This window comes from Prinia subflava, chromosome 15 (genome assembly GCF_021018805.1).
Source record: "Prinia subflava isolate CZ2003 ecotype Zambia chromosome 15, Cam_Psub_1.2, whole genome shotgun sequence".
NCBI lineage: Eukaryota > Metazoa > Chordata > Aves > Passeriformes > Cisticolidae > Prinia > Prinia subflava.
The window spans coordinates 774,199-795,529 of record NC_086261.1 but is presented as its reverse complement, the minus strand read 5'-3'; the positions used below and the strand labels follow the sequence as shown (position 1 = coordinate 795,529).

Genomic DNA, 21,331 nt, shown 5'->3' with positions numbered 1-21,331 from the left:
CAAGGTTCATCCCTGCAGATTGTCCCAAACAGAGCCCTCAGGGACACCCAGGTCACACCCCCAGGCTCCTCTCAGCCCAAAAATAACACAGGAGGTGAGAAGGCCTCACCTGACACGGGGACAATCTCACACTTTCGTCCAGGAGGCCACACGTGTCCAGCAGGACACACGTGCCAGCCATGGCCAGGAGGAGGAGGAGGAGGAGGAGTGTGGCTGAGGAAGGACACGCTGTGAGCTCTGCCTCTCTGACACTCTTGGTCCCCTCCCTTCCCAGCCCACCCAGCACTGCTCTGCTCTGCTCTGCTCTGCAGGGACAGGAGCCTGGGGGAAGGTCGCGCTCTGTAACCCCACATCAAGGCACCTCCCCAGCCGGGGAATTTATTCTTCTCCCTGCTAAGCTGTGATCCCTTAAAGACACCTCCCTGTATCCTTCCATCTTACACAGCCCTTCCCTGCCAGCCTGGGAGGTGCTCTGAGCTGCTGCCTCTGGTTTAAATGGAGGATCAGAGGCGCGGCGGTGGGGAAGTGACAAATTTCCCCTTTCCCCAGGAGCATCCACCGAGCAGGAGCCTCCGAGCAAAGCTGCTCTTCCCTGAAAAGGAAGAGAAGGAAAAGAGCAATGCTTCACAAATCAGAGCTTCCTTTGCAGGGGTTTGAAAGGCAAAGGATGCAAAGCAGGCCGTGAATTCCCCTCTGTGAGAGGCAGAGCTGTGGAGGTGAGAGCACGAGGTGCTGCAGCACAGCACAGTCCCCGCTCTGGAACACGGCCCTGGAGCCTGGAGAGCCCCTCAGTGCCACACTGGAGACAGGGACCCTCTGAGGAGAGAGAGCCCCTCACTGGAGACAGGGACCCTCTGAGGAGAGATCCCCTCACTGGAGACAGGGACCCTCTAAGGAGTGAGATCCCCTCACTGCCACACCGGAGACAGGGACCCTCTGAGGAGAGAGAGCCCCTCACTGCCACACTGGAGACAGGGACCCTCTGAGGAGAGAGAGCCCCTCACTGCCACACTGGAGACAGGGACCCTCTGAGGAGGGATGACATCGGCTCCATCCAAAAATCCTGGATCCCCTTGGAGCTGCCAGGAGCGCTCACCCAGCCTCCCCTCAGCCCTGCGGTGCTCAGGGGGTGTGGGGCCCACAGGAACAGGGGTGCCAGGCTGTGAGGAAGGGCTGAAGGGGACTGGGAGGAGCTGGGCTGGAGCTCTGGCTGCTGTCACACCTGTGGTGGTACCTGGGGTGACACCCGGGGCAGTCCCAGGGGTGGGGACACAGGGAAGGACACTGGAGAGGCCACCCTGGTGCTGGGGGTTGGAAGAGGCCTCTCTGCCCCTCACTCTTTGGCCACCAGAGCAAAACCAGCCCAGGCCACGGTCCCAGCAGGAACGGGCTGCCCCACATCCCTCCTCTGCAGGGGAGGAAAGGATTCAGGGAAATCAGGAATTTAAGCCTGGGAATAATGTATCAATCAACAGCCTCTTCTTTTGGGCTCACCGAATGCCATTCAGAGTGCTCAGAAGAAACAGTGATTCATCCGTGGTGTTATTGTTAAAATCCAACCAAGGTGCTTTTAACAAGTGTCAAGTGCTCTGAGGAAGAGCTTCAGGAATAAAGACCTTAAAAAAATTAGTATTTCTTTCAAAGGGGAGCTGATTTCCTACATTTGAATCCAAACAATCCATAGTCAGAGAGTCCAGGGGAGGCCCTGGCACAGTGCCCAGAGCAGCTGTGGCTGTCCCTGCATCCCTGGAATGTCCCAGGCCAGGCTGGACAGGGCTGGGAGCAGCCCTGGGAGGTGTCCCTGCCCTGGCACTGGATGGGATTTCAGGATCCCAGCCCATCTCAGGATCCCGGGGGCTCCTGGCAGGGATCGCTCCTGCGCCTCTGCAGCTCCCAACGGGCTGCTGAGCCCTTGGCAAAAGCGGGGAACACCCAGGAGCTGGGATCAGGCCCAGATCCGGGAGCTGGGATCAGCCCCTAGAACTGGGATCAGCCCCAGATCTGGGAGCTGGGATCAGCCCCTGGAGCTGGGATCAGGCCCAGGCGCAGGAGCCGGGATCAGACCCAGGAGCTGGGATCAGGATCAGACCCAGGAGCCGGGATCAGGCCCAGGCACAGGAGCCAGGATCAGCCCCAGGCGCTGCTCAAGCCTTTCATCGCCCGTGTCTGCCATCCCGGAGGGCTCCGCCGGCAGAGCCGCCCGGAGCGGGCACCGGGGGGGAGCTGAGGGCAGAACCCCGGCGGCTCCGGGATCCCTCCCCCATCCCCTCCCAGCAAGAGCAGCCCCAAATGCTAATGCGGATGCCAAACCCTTGTAAAACGCCTGCTGAATTCTGGGGAATTAGGAAATTTCCATTTCAATTCAAATACAAATTAAACTCCAAGTTGTCATCAAAGAAAAGAAGAAGATGAGGATCAAAGTGATGCAACACTCTGGGAAAGGAAAAGATTAAAGAAAGTAAATTGAACAAGATTTTAAAGAGATATTAAAAGGTGTTAATGCAAGCTAATGCGGCTAATGAAGAGAAAGGGAGGCCATTCAATTAACATTTGCAGCAAGGAGAGGAGAGCTTTCTACACCTCCGCTACAACATCAAAGGCTGGATGCTACCTCTTATTAAAAGGGAACATAGAATATTTAAAAGGCAGAATAGATTAAAATAGATTTCAGATAATTACGTCTACCTCCATAATGGCAACAGTTTATCATTATATTCCAAAAACAAATCTAATAATATGTGCCACATACCGCGGTTAGAAACATTCTTTGAAGTGTTCCAGAAAAGCAGCAATTAAACGCGAGCACAGACGGCTCTGCGGTTTCTCGGGCCCTGGGAGGCCCGGGATGTCCGGCTGGAGCTGGGAATGCTCGGGCAGGATGCTCCGGGGGGAGCGGGGCCGTGCCCAGGCTGGGCTGCGGGCTCATCCTGCTGGAATTAGGGGCTGCCTGAATGGTGTTATCCCAAAAACCCCGGCTGCCACCCCTGGGCCGCTCATCCCTCTGCCCTCCTGCTCCAGCGGGGCGGGGAAGGGGGAAACCCTCGGAGAGCAGCCGCAGGCAGAGCTGAGCCCGGCAGCCCGCCGGGACGGGCACAGCCTCCCCGGGACGGCCCTGCGGGGCTGGGGCAGCCAGGGAGAGGCTTTCAGCAATAATTACCGATAATTGGGGAGTTCTCAGGCACCGCCAAACCAAAGAGCGTGGTCCCAGCACAGCCCCTGGCCCTGGCGGGCGGCTGCCCCTGCCCCTGCCCCTGCCCCTGCCCCTGCCCCTGCCCCTGCCCCTGCCCCTGCCCCGATCTCCTGCAGGGAGAGGAGCTGGCGAAGGGTCGCAGCTCCCCCCGCCCTCCCCTGCCGGCCCCACCGGGACCCCGGGCAGGAGGGAAGGGCTCCGGGTGTCAGTCCCCATCTCATCCCGCTCCCTCGCCCTTCCAGGACCTGCTCCTGCCCGTCGCAGCCGCTCAGCCTCAGCCGTGGCCGCGGCCCTGGAGCGGGAGCGGGAGCAAACTGTGCCACGGGAGGGTGGGGGGTGAGGGAACCTCGCACCGGGAGAGAGAAATCCTCCTTCTCCTTCCTCCTGGAACTGCCAGAGCCCGGCTGGAACCCTGCAGGAGGGACACTCTGCCCTGCCCAGGTGCCCTGCCCAGGTGCCCTGTGCCCCGCAGGACCCCAGTGTTTCCCTGCGGTGGAATCAGCGATCCCGGGGCCGGAGGAAAGGCAGGATCTCTCCATCCCGTCAGGGGCGTGTGAGAGGCTCAGCACAGCTCCTCGTGTCGCACCCCACAGGAGCTGGAGGTGCAGCAGGAGCTCAGCATCGCCCTGTGACCGCCTCAGCTCCGCCACAGAGCCCATCCTGGGGCAGCTGGGACCACCAACACCCCCGAGGATCCCCCTGCAAACCCCACCATCACCTGCAGGGCCTGTCCGGACACCGCCCTGCAAACCCTCCTCACCCCTGCCTGGAGAAACCCCCGGTTCGGGGCATCTTTCACAGGGAAATGTCAGCTCTGCTGAAACATTTAAATTTTCCCATGGGAGACGTCTAAACAAAACATTAACATTTTGACTTAAAATGTCATTTCATTCTGGTTCTTCAATTAAAAACAAAATGACATTTCAAGTCAAAACGTTGATTTGAAACGGATTTCTTCTTGTTGTTTTACTTCAGAAACCAAAATCCTATTTCAAGTAAGAGAGACAAGAAAGGCTTGTTCAGAGCTGGTTCCTCCCAGGTTTGCTGAACAAACGCCCTAGGAAACCCAAATTCTGGGAACAACCTGTTTTAAGGGTTTTTTTTAAATTTAAAGAAGATCTGACAGGAAGATGCTGGTTCCTGGGCTAATGCACCCCACGGAGCAAAGCTCAGCGAGGGGGGCTGGCGTTGTCCCCATGTCCCCAGGGCTCTGCAGGGATTGAGGCACCACCTGAGCTCCACGGTGCCCTGCCCAGAGAACCCCTCACCTCCCCAGTCCCCGCTGGGCCACTTGTCACTCTTGTCACCCTGGGACCACGAGCAGCCTCGGCTCATTTCCTTGGCACTCAGCATCACCACCACAGCAAGATTTTCCCTCTGGTAAAATCCGAGTCCAGCAAAAATTCCCTGAGCAGTTTACTGGAGGAATTTAACATCCTTTCCCTGCCTGTTCTCATCTCTCTGCACATGAAATATTCTTCTCTGTGCCACAAAAACACTTGGAAACCGCTCCATCCTTAAGTGCTTCGAGGCTTTTCCCTTCCAGCTGTAAAAACATCGTGGGGCAGGTTGGGCTGTCCCCAGCGCCGTGGCGCTGCTCCCTGGCAGCTGGTGGCACTTTGGAGAGCCCAGGGAGGGCTTGGAGCCCGCGACAGCGTCGCAGGAGTATCCAGTGCTGCAGTTTGAACAGGGAATGAGCAGGGCAGGGTGAGATCCCGGGGGTGAGGACCTGCCTTTCCCATCTGGACGCTCACAGGAATAGCAGGGCTGGATTTAGATGCCCGAGTCGTTTTGGGAGGGAGCCTACGTGGCTCCCAGCAGGATCCAGGCCTGTCACGGATCCACAGACGTGGTTTTGCTCCAAGGAGGTCACTTATAAGGCAAGGCTGGCAGAGAGCAGGAAAAGCAGCCCAGGGCTGAGGAGAAATCTGCTCGAGGCCACCCCAAAGCAGTGCCAGAGCAGGGAAGAGCATCCAGGGCTCGGCTCCCAGCCCTCGACACACAAACCACATCCAAGGGCTTCCCGGAGAGGAGCCAAACCCAGCCACAGACCCGGCAGCACTCTCAGCTCCCTTTGTCTGAGGCAAACAAAGAGATGGGGAAAGTAAAACCCATCCTTTCCCTCTGATCCTTCCCAAAGCTTTCTCCCGACAAGACACTGCAGCGGAGCCAAGCCCAGAGGAAAGGGAGGATGAGGTTTTGAGGATTCACCACCCCTGGAAGTGTCCAAGGCCAGGCTGGATGGGGTTGGATCAGCCTGGGATGGTGGAAGGTGTCCCTGCCCATGGCAGGGGTGGCACTGGATGGGCTCTAAGGTCCCTTCCCACCCGAACCATTCCATGAGTCCCTGGGCTCCAGCCCCAGCTCCAGGCGCTGCCTCCAGGAGCCTTTGGGGGTTGTTGGCACCGATCTCCTCCTTCCCACCAGACTTCCAGCTCTGGTGCTGCACCCACAGCCCCGTTCCCACATTCCCTGTGCCGGCAGCTCCTGCCCCGGGGCTGAGGAGGGACAGAGCCGGGCCCTGCCACCCCTGTCCCCTGCAGGGTGGGCGCTGGCAGCTCTGCACTCACACCCACCGTGCTCCTTCTCAGTGCAGCGGAGAAACTGTCACTTCGCTCTAATTAGCTCAATTAGGTCCCTAATTAGCTGATGTAATTGCTCCGAGGATGTGGTTTCATGTAAGAAAAACCTTATTCCCGAAAGCAGACGGAGCCAGCCCGGCAGCGGCAGGGACAGGGACAGCCCGACAGGGATGGGGACAGGAGGGGGACAGGGATGGGGACAGGACAAGGTTGGGGATGGTGGACAAAGGGGGCAGCACAGTGTGGGGACAGCGCAGTGTGGGGACAGGGCAGTGTGGGGACAGCGCAGTGTGGGGACAGCACAGTGTGGGGACAGCACAGTGTGGGGACAGGACACTGTGGGGACAGGGCACTGTGGGGACAGGACACTGTGGGGACAGGGCACTGTGGGGACAGGGCCGGGCTGCGGCCGGCGGAAGCGGCTCCGCGTGCGGGGAACAAACCCGGCGTCATCTCCGCCATCCCCCGGCCCGAGCCGAGTCAGAACCCACAGAGCGCTTCCCACCAACAATTTGTTCTCTCACAGGAGATCAGATAAGCTAATCAGCGCGGCTCCATCTGTCGAAAGGATGGGGGGGAGGGGGGAAATAATACTGCTTATTTACATTTTTTCCCTTTTCTTGATGTAACTTCTAGATCTAATCAGCACCAAGCTGCGCTTTAATTGGAATTGTGGAGCAGACGCGCATTTCTCTACAGCTCGTTTGTCTCCTCAGCACAAAAAAATCCTCAGGTCCCGTGCCCAGGGTGGCGCTCGGCATCCTCCTGCCCGGGTGGGCCGGGGGCGAGGGGAGCTGAGGCACAGCCCGGGGGGGCTCGGTCACCGGCCAGGCCCTCCCGAGCGGGGCTGCGCTCCCCGAACGAGCCGCGACAGGCGCAGCATCCCCCAGCCCTGCGGCACCAGAGCCGCCAGAGCCGCTGCGGATATCGTGACCTTTGCAGGAGGCGGCGATCCGGGCTCCGCCGCGACAATTTCCAGGTCAGCAGAGCTGGAGCAGCGCCGGGAGCCCCCCGGCACGGCCGAGCCGCAGGAGCCGCCCCCGGAGCAGCCCCGGCCCGGCTGCCACCGTCACACGGGTCTGGCACCGCCCGGTTCGCCGCCCAAGGGGTTTGAGCCGCAAATCAGCAGTCAAAAAGTGTTAAGTGCTTCAATTGAAGCGGGTTAATCAGCGAGGGATGGGGACATGGAGCAGACGCCCCGTCTGCTCCCCAAAGCGCCCCATTAAGGCAGAATTAATGCGTGTGTGCCGGGCGGGTCATTAGAGGACAGCGATGTTTGCACTCCTCCTTTCCCACAGCCCGGCTGGTGGCTAAGCTGGAAAAATCCCCGAGATGGGCAAATGCCAACACACTAAACTGCGGTTTATGTCACCTAGAGCATTCCGCAAAGTCTCAGTGATCTGCAAATAATTACAGGAGAAGGCAATCAATCTTGTTGTTCCAAACAGCGATTAGCCCGGGAGAACCCGGCATTGTAATTCCAGCGGCACCCGGGGGGAAGACGCCGCACGCATAATGAGAGCTGCGAGTCCTCACAAGTTCAGGGACCACGGGGTGTTCTCCGCTCCTGCTGGGAATTTCCTGTGTCTCCGGGGCCGTGTTTCACAAGGCTGTGCCGGGGAGCGGGGCAGCGGCTCCGCCAGGCACAGCCCGGCTGCTCCGGGGCTCCATCCAGGGGGGAGGCGGGACCCGCCCGGCCTGAGCCGAGCCAGGCTGAGCTGAGCCCCGGGGAGAGCCCAGGAGGCTTCACCCGGACAGCCCTGCCCCTTGCTTCAGGGTGGACAGCAGCAGGAATTTCCCCATGGAAAGGATTTTCAGGCCTTGGCAGGGGCTGCCCAGGGAGGTTTGGAGTGCCCATCCCTGGAGGTGGCACTCAGTGCTCTGGGCTGGGGACAAGGTGGGCACAGCTTGGACTGGATGGGCTGGGAGGTGTGGCATTCCCGGGATGGGCACAGACACAGGCAGGGCTGTGCAGGATCTCCGGGATCGGCACAGACAGCCGGGAGGGCTCTCCCGGGGCTCACCGGCCCGCGGGGCTGGGCTGGGCTGCTCCGTCCCGGCGGTTTCGCAGCTCCCATCCCGCCCCACCGCAAGGCCAAGAGGAAACGGCAATTATTTGTTGCTGGTTTTTGGGAGCCCTGATCCAAGCCCCGAGCTCGTCACTTCCCCAGGGCTGCCACAGGAGCTCCCTGTTCGTGGTCCATCACCAACCTGCTCCCCCCCAGCCCGGGGAAGCTCCTCTGCCAAGCCAATCCCCAGGGCACCTGTGGGAAGCCTGGGCTTGGGAAAAAGTAATATTTCACAACCTAAAAGGGAGAAAGGCAGAAGAACACTTTCCCCTCAGCCCCTGCTCCACGTTCCAGAGCTGCTGTGGCCGTGAGGAGACCCCAGCCCAGAGCAAGGAGGCTTTCCCTGCTGGGGTGAACCTTTCTGTGCCCAGAATGGGCCTCTGGAAGTCAGAAGGAATTTCCAGCAGCTTTTCCATGCAGAGCCCCGAGTTCGTGTGTCCCAGCAGCCCAGAGTGCTGCCCCAGGAGCAGGGCACTGCAGGAACACCGGGGTCACTGCTGTGAGCTCTGCACTTCCATCTCCCTGCAACGACCTTCCTCAGGGGCTGCAGCGTTTGCTGCTGCTGGGCTGTCCCTGCCAGGGCAGGAATTGGGGGCAGAGGGTGCTGAGGCTTGGAAAAAACCTCTCAGGTCATCCAGCCCAGCCATAAACACGGACCCAGCACAGGCAGGGCTGTCTTTGGCACGGGGGTCTCCCCACAAAGGGCTCCCTCCTTCTGCTGCACGAGGAACACAAAGCCACGAGAGATCCAGGCCAGAACAGACTGTACCTCCTGAACATCCAGACAGATCAAATAAAGGTTAGGATGGGCTGATGCTCAATCCCTCTGGAAGCACCTGCAGGTTGTTCCCAGGCAGCCCCGGGCCTGACACGAGCAAGAGATGGAAAAAGCTGCCCGTGGAACAAAGGCAGAGCTCGAGTTTGGAGTGGAGCTCGGAGGCTGAAGGCCCTGGGCCCATCACGTGCTCGGGGATGCTGACACAGAGCCAGAGGCAGCACCCAGCACAGGAAACGCTCTGAGGCAGCAGAGCTGCACTCGCTGCAGAGCTGAGCCAGCCCCAGCCCCAGCATGAGCTGAGGGCCAAGCCCAGAGCTCTCAGCACGTTCACAGACCCTCCTGCTTCAGGCTGGACAGCAGCAGGAATTTCTGCACAGAAAGGGAGCTCAGGCCTTGGCAGGGGCTGCCCAGGGAGCTTTGGAGTGCCCATCCCTGGAGGTGGCACTCAGTGCTCTGGGCTGGGGACAAGGTGGGCACAGCTTGGACTGGATGGACTGGGAGGGATTTTCCAGCCTGGATGACCTTGGGATGCTGCAACAGTCCCACGGTGTGGCTGCAGGGGGTGCAGGCACTGCTGGGTCTGGGGAACATCCCTCACCTCTGCCCAGACCCAGCCTGTGCTCCCTGGCAGAGCCTGGCCCCGCAGGAGAACCAGCAGGGATCTGCAGGGATCTGCAGGAGAACAAGGAGGGATCTGCAGGGATCTGCAGGGGAACAGGGAGGGATCTGCAGGGGAACAGGGAGGGATCTGCAGGAGAACCAGCAGGGATCTGCAGGGGAACAAGGAAGGATTTGCATCTGCGGCTGAAACCTGTGGGAGCGGCGCTGGAATTCCGCGGGAGGCGATGAGAGGGGCCGTCCCAGCGAGGGAGGCCGGGCTGCAATTAGGAAGGCAATTTGGGTAATGTTTGGCTTGGGAGGGGTTTACATGCCGGTGGTCTCCGGAGGCAGAACTCCCGCCCGGGAGGGTTTGCCTCAGCCCATCCCTTTGTGATACTCAGCCTAAGCTGCATCTGAGGGAATCGGCCTCACTTATTATCAAAGCCGCAAACCATCTGGTTCCACTTTGCTGGGGAAAGGCAGCGAGTGGAAATCTGGTTTCACTTGGGTTTTCCTTCCCCGGGTTATGGTTTGCTCCATGTTTAATGTTGTTACTGCAATTCGATAGTTGGGCAGTGGGTGGCCCGGTTCCCCCATTTGAAACTAATTTACAGCTTTGTCTGGCAAAATTGTTGCTTCCAATCAATTAGCGCTGACACCGAAATTAAACCGTCCTGGGGTCTCAGACATAAGGAAGCAGGTCCTCGTATTTTGGAAGACATTCGCTCTTTGGAGGGGATCTGGTGGCTCACCCTTCCCCCGTGCCGAGCTGGATTTTTGTTTTTTGAAGATCCAGCCCGTGTTTCTTTTCAGGAGGTTTAATGGGTAAGGCTGAGATCCCTCGTGGATGCTATTTTTGTTTTACAGCCGCGACCTTGTTAAGGAGATGGACAAACAAGCCAGAAATGGAACATTAATAAATAAAGCCTGAATCCATCAGAGCCTCCATCAGCCCTGCAGGAATGCTCAGAGTGCTCCCAGCACCTTCCCCTGCTCCCCCCCAGGCAGGGGCAGCTCCTGCCCCTCACAGCCCACACCCCGGCCCTCTGCAGGGTGCAGATCCAGGGGAGCCCCCCGGGTTCACTGTCCCCCCTTGTCCTGAGAGCCCCCCGAGGGCGGGGACACCTCCTGCCAGCACTGCTGAGCCACAGCCAAAGCTGGGCCTAAGCCCACCCAGGCAAGGCTTAACTCCCAGCTCAGGAGGTTTGGCTGCACACGCCGGGGTTTCAGGGTCCCTGGGGGCAAATAGAGCCCTGGGACAGGGACAGGGCTGCGAGGGGTGCCTGGAGCCGCGGGGTGGGAGCTGGAGGAGCAGGGCTCAGCCCCGAGCTGGAGGAGCAGGGCTCAGCCCCGAGCTGGAGGAGCAGGGCTCAGCCCTGAGCTGAGGGCACCCTCAGTCCTCCCTCCTGCTCCACAAACCCGGGGCTCCCTTGGGATGGGCCCACGGGGGCTGAGCCCAGGGCAGGACCCCAGGGCCCCACAGAGGCTCCGTGCTGGCTCCAGGAGCCAGAGCAGAGCAGGCACCCCCTGCAAATGGGCACAGTTGCTGCTGGGCAGGGGCTCCAGGGGCACACCCGCAGCAGGGACAGGTGACCCTGGCCTGAGTCCCTCTCTCCTCACCTCTGTGACCTCCCAGCTGTGCCTCCCCTCTGCCTGAGGGCTCCTGGGCCCCAGGGACAGGGACAGCAGGCTCTGTGCTGCTGGAAGTGCAGCTCTGGGGAAGCAGCAGCACCACGGCGCCGTGGAAGGGGCAGAACCTGGACCCCAGGGCTGCTCACTGCTGGCACAGGCACCAAGCCCCGTTTGCTGCAGCCCTGGCTGGGCAAAGCTGGGCTTTGCTGGGCCCCAGCCTTGCTTTGAGCCCTCTGCTCCCCCATCCCTGGCCCTTCCCCGTGGCACAGGAGCACTGCAGCTCCGGGACGTGGCACAGGCACCTCCTGCCAGAGCTCAGCCAAAACCTGCCCTTTGCAAACCTTCCCCAGCACGTGGACCCTCAGCAGAGCTGGGCTGAGCAGAGCGAGCAAACACCACCAAAAAAAAAAAAATTTAAAAAATGGAACCTCTCTCCCAACAGGAAGAAAAATATTTTTTAAGGCCTTGAAGTTTTTACAGCTGGTGAGAGGCAGCACCGGGAAGGCTGGAGGGCAGCCCTGGCCAGCAAATTCCAACCAAAGTAGGAGCATGGGAGAATACCAGAGCAGACAGGAAGAAAGAGATGAAGAAGGAGAAAGGAGATGAAGCAGCTGAGATAAAAACGAGGTGGCTGACAGGCTGGTGCCCACGGAGCAGGGCACCAGAGCCTCGCGTCTGAAGATGCACCAGCTAGAGCTGGGAAAATTCCCTGGCTTTGAAGACCAGGCCTTCCTGGAGACAAACAGCTCTAATCCACACTCCTGAGTAATTCTCTCTTTGGCAGCACATCATACCAGCATCGATTTAAACCTCGGGGCAGCTGCACTGGCTTTAATCTGGGTTTTATTTTTGTAAACTCCAGTTTCAAGGAGCTGCTCACAGAGCAGAGCGGGGCTGGGTGGCAGGAGCAGAGCCAGAATCACTCAGGGCTGCGCTGGAAACACTTGAGCTTCTTCAAGAACAGCGACCAAATGTGAAAAGCTTTGATCCTAAAAAGGTAACAGCTCTGTCAGGGGGGAAAGGGTCAACCTGCTCTGCTGGGGCAGCTCCCTCTGCTGCCGCTGCTCCCCAGCTGTCCCCGAGGCAGGGCAGCCCCAGATGGGCTCGCAGCGGTGCCTCAGCCACACGAGCTCATTACTGTGCCCTGTAAAGTTCTCACCTCCCGGGGAACACGGCCCGGACTCGAGGAGGGGAGCGCCGTGCCCGGAGCTGCCCCGCTCAGGAGCCAGCCGGGTCAGAAACGGGAGAGCTCCGAGCCCGGGCTGTGGCTGAGAGCACAGCCAGCCCTGCCCGGCATCCCCGCCCGGGGCAGCGGCACGGCCCGGGGCTCCGGGGGGCTCCTGGGGGCTCCTGGGGGCTCTCCTGGCACTCAGGGCGCCCCTGGCCTGCCCAGCTCCCACCTCGGACCAGTTCCCCCAGTGCCAAACCGGGGGGCAGCTCCTGGAAACACCCAAGGAGAGGTCCTGCCCTGTGGGACAGGCAGGAGGCTTCACCCCGGTCAGAAGGGGAAGGCACAGCCCAGCAGTGCCAATTAGCGATCCCAATTAACACTTCCGAGCGGCGGTGCCCAGCTGCGGCCCCAGGGCGGGCACAGCCCACGCCGGGAGCAGCAGCAGCGACCCGGGGCTGCTTTATCAGAGCCCGGGGCTGAGCCCGGCAGCCCCGGCAGGACAGCGAGCGGCGGTGTGACCCTCTGGAGATGGGGAGATCTCAGCTCAGCCCCGGGGCTGCTCCCCAGAGCCCTGCTGGCTCCAGAGCCGGTGATCCCCAGCCTGCCCGGCTGCCGTGAGGGCTCAGCCCGTGGGGAAGGCTGAGGGAGGAATGGAAGCGCCTCCGAGGATGTTCCAAAGCGGGGCAGAGGCTGCTGGAGCAGCCCGAACACAGAGCCACCGAGGGGCTCGGGTGGGAAGGGGCCACCCGTGGGGTGCCTGGTCCCACCTGCAGAGTCGGGATGGAGCAGGGATCTGGCGGGAGCCCTCTGGAACCTCTGGGGACAGATTTCCTGCCCATTTCCCCTCATTTCCCCGGATTGCCCCCGAGCAGCGGCTCTGCGGCTCTGCCGAGCCTTGTCCCCGTCTCTGGCACCATCTGCAGGTGGCAGCGCGATTCCCTCCGAAGGATGGGAGCGGCAGGATCTCCGGAATTCCAGCGGGGCTGAGCGCTCCCAGCCCAGCCTTCCCCGCAGGGAGCGCTCCCTGCGAGCCCGCAGGGACAAACGAGGCCGAACCACATCCCTGGGGAGGGCAGCAGCCGCTCGGGGCTGTCGGCGCAGGGCTCTCCCCCAGCCTGAGCCTGCCCAAACCCCCACCACAGCCCCTGTTCCACAGTCCACCCTCCTGGAGAGCCCCAGCCGTGCTCACAGGGGGCCTGGGCACCAACCCAAACCCCTCCCGCAGCCAGGCCACAGCTCTCCCTGGCAGCCCCCCAACAAAACCCTGGGTGAGAGAACCAAGGGAGCCCCTGCAGCTCCTTCAGCAGGAGCAAATAAAGGTCCTGAGAGCTCCTGAGCTGAAGGGGAGGCGCAGGAGCCGCCCAGGACGGAGGATCTGACCCCACACAGCTCCCAGCAGGGCTCAGCAGGAACGGGCTCAGCCCAAGCCTGCCCAGCTCCTAAGGCAGGGCTGGGGATCTCCTGCAAGGTCCAGTCAGCCCCAGGAGCGAAGGATGGGGAGACAGAGCCTCAGCCCCCAGAGCCAGCCCAGCGTGGGGGTTTATTTCTCTTTCTTTGGAGGAGGAGACAGCTGGGAGGGCTCTGGGATGGAATTGTGGTGAGCAGGAGGTGCAGACACAGGGCTGAAGGGTTTGGGAGGCCCAGAGTGCTGCAGAGCTGGGTTTTCGGGAGGAGGGTGCTGGGTTTTCCAGAAGGATGCTGGGTTTTTCAGGATGCTAGGTTTTTCAGAAGGATGCTGGATTTTCAGGATGCTGGGTTTTGGGGAGGAGAGTGCTGGGTTTTGGGGAGAAGGGTGCTGGGTTTTTCGGGAGGAGGGTGGTGGGCTTTTGGGAAAAGGATGCTGGGTTTTTCAGGAGGAGAGTGCTGGGTTTTCCAGAAGGATGCTGGGTTTTTCAGGATGCTGGGTTTTTCAGGAGAAGAGTGCTGGATTTTCGGGAGGAGGGTGCTGGGTTTTTCAGAAGGATGCTGGGTTTTTCAGAAGGATGCTGGGTTTTTCAGAAGGATGCTGGGTTTTTCAGGATGCTGGGTTTTTCAGGATGTTGGGTTTCTCAGGAGGAGGGTGCTGGGTTTTCGGGAGGAGGGTGCTGGGCTGAGGAGGCACATGGCTCCCGGCCCACCTTGCACGAGCGGGGAGCAGCCCAAGGGCTCCCAGCTGCAGGCACTGGTCCAAGCCCTCTGTGGAGGCAGATTGTTCACAGGCACTGGAGCCAGGCCCAGCTCCCCTTCCACGCTCCGGGTGGGAGTGGGGAATTCTTGCCCTGGCTCCCTGGCACCGGGGCTGGCTGTGCTCCCAGCCCCGTGTCAGCCAGCCAGCACCTCCCACCGGGAAAAACAAACAGGCAGGGAGAGGCTGCTGAGGAGCTGCTGGCTCTGGATTTACCGTGGAATGTGCTGGGGATTGAACGTTCTGCTGCTCTGAACACCTGGCAGTGGTTCCTCAGGTGTCCAGAGCTCAGCTCTGAGGAAATTCTGTACCTGAGACTCACCTCGAGCCGTGCCTCTCATCCAGAGTCCCCAGCACAATCCAGGAATGCAGCAATCACCTTCAGCAGCGCTGCCTCAGACAGAACAGACTGAACCCCAGCAAGGAAATGGAAAAAGCCTTCATTCCACAGCCTTTATCACCAAAGGGATTCCAAGCACAGCATTCCCAGCACGATGAGAGATGCCGCAGGATTGGCATGTTTCCTTCCTGAAGAATTTGCAAAATATCCTTTTTCTTCTTGTTGTTTTTTTTTTTTCTCTGCAGCAAAATCAAAGCCAGACTCAGCCTCAAATGATTAAAGGTTAACTAAGACTTCAAACAATCTCACGCGATGGGTCGTTCTCCCAAGAATGATGGGACATAAACTGGGCTTGGGTTTAATATCTGCCTTTAATTAGGGCTGTGTCAGAGGGCCACGAGCAGGAAAAGAGGCTCTGGCACAGATGGGAGATTCTGCTCTGGAAATTCTTCAGAAAGAAAAACATCACTGCACCTGTTCGGGGCAAAATCCTGCCCGGGGGAAAGCGTCCTGGGTTTGGGGTGAAGTGGAATTGGAGCTGCTTTAAAACAAGACTCCACTGAAATACGCTGCGGTTTTGTTCTCTGGAAAACAAGGTGAGCTGGCTGGGGATGTGAGGAGGCAAACTCAGCCCGGCTGGGCCAGCCCTGGGACCTGCTCACGTTCCCAAGGCTGCCAGAGCTCCAGCAGCACCGGGACAACGCCGGCACAGGGGGGATTTGGGGGGTATGTGCAGGGCCAGGGGCTGGATCAGTGATCCCTGTGGGGCCCTTCCAGCTCAGGGTATTCTCTGATTCTCCAAGGTCCATTCTCCTCCAGGAACTGGCCTCTGGGAAGTAGGAGCAGGGCACAGAGGGGCACAAACCCCGCGCTGGCACCCAGCAGCTGCTCCAGGCACCAGCTCCTCTCGCTCCTCCCCGGCCCTCGCTGCAGCCCAGGCCCAGCAGCATTTTAATTAAAAGAGGTGGCTCTGTGCACCTTTTTCCTATTGATCTGCAGTCAACAAGAGCCCATAAACCAAGAAATTAAAGCCATAATTTACAGCCCTTGGCCGGGCTGCCTGCGAGCTCTGGTTGCCACATTGTACACGATGGTTTCCTGCCTCTGCCAGGACATCAGCTCCATCCAACAGCTCCGAAAAGGAAAAATCCCTGCCCCTGACCCCCCCAGCCTCGCAAGGCTTCCTCCAGGAGCCAGCTCCGGGGATGGTTTTCAGCTCCCCGTGTGTGATGTGGGGCCAAGCCGTGGTTCCAATCAGAGCAGAGCTGCAGATGAAAGGCCGGCCCGTGGTCCTGCGGCCCGAGCCAGGTGTGCAGCTGGCACCCGCAGCCTCCCGGGGCACGGCTCCAGCGCAGACATGTTAAAGCAATAAAAGGAAAACGAGGAACATGTGCCTGAAAACAGCGCCTCGTTTCACTGATTCCTATAAATGAGTTTTCCCAGGGCAAGGTTCGGGGTTTCTGTAACGCGAGCGTGACAGCGATTCCGGCGCTCCATCCCTGCGAGAGGCTGGGAACAGGAGCAGCTCTCTCCAAGCAGCCTCGCATTTACAGCGGTGAGGGCTCAAAGAGCTGCCTTAGACCTTCAAATGACAGCAATTCCTCCGAGGCGAGGTGCCAGAGCTGAGCAAACAATTTGTAGGGAGCGTTGAGTGCAGGGGGAGGCGCGGGGCTGGTAATGAGGCCGTGGTGGAGTTTCCAATCAGGGCTGAGCCCGCACGGCGGAGCTGCCCAGGGACCCCAAAAACCTCGGCCGGGGGAGGCGGGGGGAGCAGGGCCGGGCTGAAATCTCCTTTTCTCGTTGAACAGCGTGACGTGGTTGCTGCCTGGTGGTGCTGGCACAGAGCACAGAACCAGCTGCTGCTCCGCACCTCCCAGGGCAGATCCCAGGTGTTCTGAGGACTGAAAAATGGGATTTAAATGAGATTTTCACGGCCTTTATGCCACTTGGAGGCATTGCACGTGCACGAGGTGCAGGACGAGGGAATGGCCTCAAGCTGAAGGAGAGGGGGTTAAATTGGACAGCAGGAAGACACAGCCAGAGACGAGGCTGCTCCAAGCTCCATCCAACCCGGTCTGGGACACTTCCAGGGATCCAGGGCAGGTACAGCTGCTCTGGGCACCCAGGGAGCAATTCCCTCCCAATGCCCCGTCTATCCCTGCCCTCAGGAAGCCATTCCCTGTGTCCTGGCACTCAGCGCTCCCCACTCTGCCCTGGAGGCCTTCAGCTGGCACAGGTAATGTCACACCTTCCTGCAGCCCCAGGGAAATCCCTGAGCAGCGTTTGTGACCTCTCCTGGGCATCTCGATTTCATCAGGAACACAAGATGGGAGCACAGCAGATAAGCACATTCCTGGGGAGGGTTTTGGGGGCACTGGCGCTCCCTCCCCTGCCCTGGTGCGGTTCCTGCCTCGCTGCAGAGCAGGCTCAGCACCCAGGGGAGAGCTGGAGCCACAGGACAGAGCCTGCAGGCAGGACCCGGGGAGGACACGGCAATTAAAAGCCTCTGGAACCACCCAGGAACGCCCAGCCTCCAGAGGTGGATCCCACAGGAGCTGGGATGAGCCAGACCCTTCTCCCCCCACAGCCCAGCAGGCACTGCTGGAAGAGCAGCTTGGCTAGGCCAGGTCTAGCCCCCTCTAGTCTTGATCTTTCCTAGAAGACCACAGAGCCTTCCTGCCCCGCTCCTGGCCCCAGAAAGGATCTGGAGACCGTGGACAGCTGAGTACCCCAAACCTGCACAGAAAGGTCACCCCAGAGGGCTGAGGGCAGAATCCAGAGCAGTTTGTGACAACAGCCAGAGAGGGATGAGCCTGCAGAGCCCTTTCAGTGTTTTCATCACCTTTCTGCTGGGAGGTGCCTGATCCAGGAGGGAAATGCTGCAAGTGCAGCCCAGAAGTGCTGATCAGTCAAACTCCCCGAGCCAGTTCAAACACATTCCCAAGGGTTGGCACATCAACTTTGCCCTGGCAGGCCCCATGCCAGGGCAGTGACCTCTGTCCTCACCCTGCTCCAGGCAGGCAGGAACCTGCTCTGCCCCCACGGGCACTGCCCCTGCCAGCTGCTCCAGAAGGGCACCAACAGGATCCTGAGGGATTTGAACCCAGGTGATCCCAAACACAGAGCCAGAAATACCTGGAACAGAACCCCAAACACACCTGGAACAGAGCCCCAGACACACCCAGAACAGAGCCCTAAACACACAGAGAACAGAGCCCCAAACACACCTGGAACAGAGCCCCAGACACACCTGGAACAGAGCCCCAAACACACAGAGAACAGAGCCCCAAACACACCTGGAACAGAGCCCCAAACACACAGAGAACAGAGCCCTAAACACACCTGGAACAGAGCCCCAGACACACCTGGAACAGAGCCCCAAACACACCTGGAACAGAGCCCCAGACACACCTGGAACAGAACCCCAAACACACCTGGAACAGAACCCCAAACACACCTGGAACAGAGCCCCAAACACACCTGGAACAGAGCCCCAAACACACCTGGAACAGAGCCCCAGACACACCTGGAACAGAGCCCTAAACACACCTGGAACAGAGCCCTAAACACACAGAGAACAGAGCCCCAAACACACCTGGAACAGAGCCCCAAACACACCTGGAAAAGAGCCCCAAAGACACCTGGAACAGAGCCCCAAATACACAGAGAACAGAGCCCCAAACACACCTGGAACAGAGCCCCAAACACACCTCCAGGACAAGGGCTGGAGGCACAGGACACAGGGAATGGCTCCCACTGCCAGAGGGCAGGGTTGGATGGGATCTTCGACAGGAATTGTTCCTGGCAGGGTGGGCAGGCCCTGGCACAGGGTGCCCAGAGCAGCTGTGGCTGCCTCTGGACCCCTGGCATTGCCCCAGGCCAGGTTGGGTGGGGACTGGAGCAGGGGACAACTGCCCAAAGTGGTTCCAAAGTGACTTTTCCTTGCTTGCTCTGGGCCAGGGCCAAGGCCCTGCTCCAGCTGCCACCAGAGCTCAGATTTTGGGGCACTGGAGCCTTTTCCAAGGAGTATTTGGAATTGTCCCCCCTGTGCAGCTGCAGGGACTGAGCACAGACTCCCCCAAGCAGCCCCCAGTGCTGGGTGGGGTTTGCTCATTTGACCTTAAAAAAAAGAAAGGCAAGAACCCAGGGAGAAAGGATTAAAATACCCTTAAAGGTCCCCAGCAGGCAGTGAGTGTCGGTGTTTCCAAAGGCACAGGAGCACTTTAGGAACAGATTGGTTTATTTGTTCCATGTAATTTACTCCCAAATGTGTCCCTGGAGCCCCCATCCGCTGTACTGGAGATACTGCAAAGGTGACCGGGGAAGGTTTTGTTCCATCAAAGTTCAATATCCCATCTAAGCCTGCCCTCTGGTGTGTCCTTGCCCCCCTTTGGTTGTGGATTCCCCTGTGGATGCAGCCCCAGGGAATCTCCAGAGCCCTCTCCCTGCATCCTCCTCCTCACTCAGGTCTGTTTGTGTCTCAGGAGAGGAAAAAGGCAGACTGCCAGGATTCTCCAAAGCTGCCCAAATGACTGCATTTTTGTACCCTTCCCTCTCCAGGTGACGCTGGAGCCCCAGGAGGATCCTGCCAGCCTCTCCTCAGGTCCTGCTCTCCCTCCCCACACCCTCCTGCAGGGCTCTGCAGCGTGCCAAGGAAATCCCTCCCATCCCAGCCAGTCCCAGTTCTGTGCCCACGGATTTCTCTCCTTTCCCACCTTTCGGCAGGAGTGGGATGTGAGAGATGTCCCAGCCTGGGGCTGGAGGAGCAGGGACACGGGATTGCTGTGGATTTTGTCAGGTCCCAGGGCACCCTCCCACTCCGTGTCTGTGTGGAGCACCCAGCACAGCACCCGCAAAACCTCCAGCAGCTGCGGGGTGACACTGAGAGCTGAGACCCACACACAGAGCTGCCTGTGACTATCCACACACACACAGAGCTGCCTGTGATTATTACAGAGCTGCCTGTGATTATTACAGAGCTGCCTGTGACTATCCACACACACACCCAGAGCTGCCTGTGACTATCCACACACACCCAGAGCTGCCTGTGATTATTACAGAGCTGCCTGTGACTATCCACACACACCCAGAGCTGCCTGTGATTATTACAGAGCTGCCTGTGACTATCCACACACACCCAGAGCTGCCTGTGACTATCCACACACACCCAGAGCTGCCTGTGATTATTACAGAACTGCCTGTGACTATCCACACACACCCAGAGCTGCCTGTGACTATCCACACACACCCAGAGCTGCCTGTGATTATTACAGAGCTGCCTGTGACTATCCACACACACCCAGAGCTGCCTGTGACTATCCACACACACCCAGAGCTGCCTGTGACTATCCACACACACCCAGAGCTGCCTGTGATTATTACAGAGCTGCCTGTGACTATCCACACACACAGAGCTTCCTGTGATCTGGATTTCCAGGACTTTGACAGCTCCGTGGAGCTGCAGCTCAGAGCAGCTGCCAGCAGCCCAGGAAAGGAGATGGGGCCATTCCCTTCCAGGCCAGGGGAACACGGACATCAACCCTGGGAATTCCACAGTGCATGCTGGAGCTCCTGGCTCCTGTAAGATCAGCTGGTGAAGGAACAGAGCCCCAGACACACCTGGCTCCTGTAAGATCACCTGGTGAGGGCCCTGCAGGACCTGCTGCACCTGAACTCTGCAGCCAAACCCTTCCCTGCAGTCCCCTGCCAGAGCCTCCAATGCCCCACTTCTCCCCCAGCACCCAGAGGTGCTGCCTGGGCTGGGCTGGAGCTCTTTCCAACACCAGCAGGAGAAATCACTGCTGAATGTCTAAATTCTGTCCCTCTGAGATCCTGCAGCACTTCTCACTTGTTTGTCCACTGGGACAGAAGTCAACACCTCCCAAACTCCAGCAAGCTGTACAGTGAGACAAGGGCAAGCAGAGGTCTCTGAACTCACATTAATTCTTATCCCAGTCCTGATCCTCCTCAGACAGATCCCATCTCCCTCTGAAATTCCTCATTACATTGTAAAACTGTGACTTGATGCCCTGCTGAGAATTTTTAAATCTTCTCCACTGTATTCTTAAAGTATATAAGCAAACCCCCCATCACTTAATGAAGTGTAAAACTAATTATTATGAAATAAGACGAGCTGTTCACCCAGTGGAAAAGCAGCCCATTTCCATGTCCTATTTTCCTTTGCAGTGTACTCCCTCCCCTGCTCTGCAAATGTAAAAATAAATATCCCTGCCGGCGTCGTGCTGCTGGGAGGCTGCAGCCCACCAATGAGAACCTGCGCAATCTAATGGCCCTTAAACGCTCAACATCTTTTTCTCCTCCTGTAAAATCCATCTGACCTAATGGCTGTGACAATTACGTGTATGGCCTTCCTATTAGAAGGTAATTTTCTGAGCTGGCAGAGCAACACAGGCAGAGATGACAAAAGCAGCAAACTGCAGCTCCCCAGCATTCCCAAGGCAGCTCCTCCAGACAAACAGGGGAAATTCCCTTTCCCGAGAGCTGTCACACACCAGAGCCCCGAGGCAGCACCAGCTCCAGGCTCCATTACCTCGTTAATGTGGCGCTGCTGCTCCAGGGGACACTGGGGCCCCTCTGGTGGCATTTGACATTCTGGTGACCTCCCATTTCCTCCTCTGCTCCTGGCCATGGATGTGGAACCTTCCCCAGGGAGGGGACAGGGTTTGCTCTGCCTTGTTCATTCCCTGAGCCTGGAGCCAACCCCCATTGTCCCAGGATTTACACCACCCACACCTATTAAAGCCCAAAACCCTACTGAGATTTCTTTACCTTAAAAAGAATTGAC

General features: G+C 59.0%; 1 long non-coding RNA gene across 1 annotated transcript; it reads left to right on the top strand.

Annotated features, from left to right (window-relative positions):
• Positions 1-11,419: 11,419 nt before the first annotated feature.
• LOC134558822 (uncharacterized) lies at positions 11,420-16,226 on the top strand. Its single transcript, XR_010082411.1, has 3 exons — positions 11,420-11,848; positions 14,772-15,122; positions 15,330-16,226. It is a non-coding gene; the product is annotated as an uncharacterized LOC134558822 (long non-coding RNA).
• Positions 16,227-21,331: the final 5,105 nt, after the last annotated feature.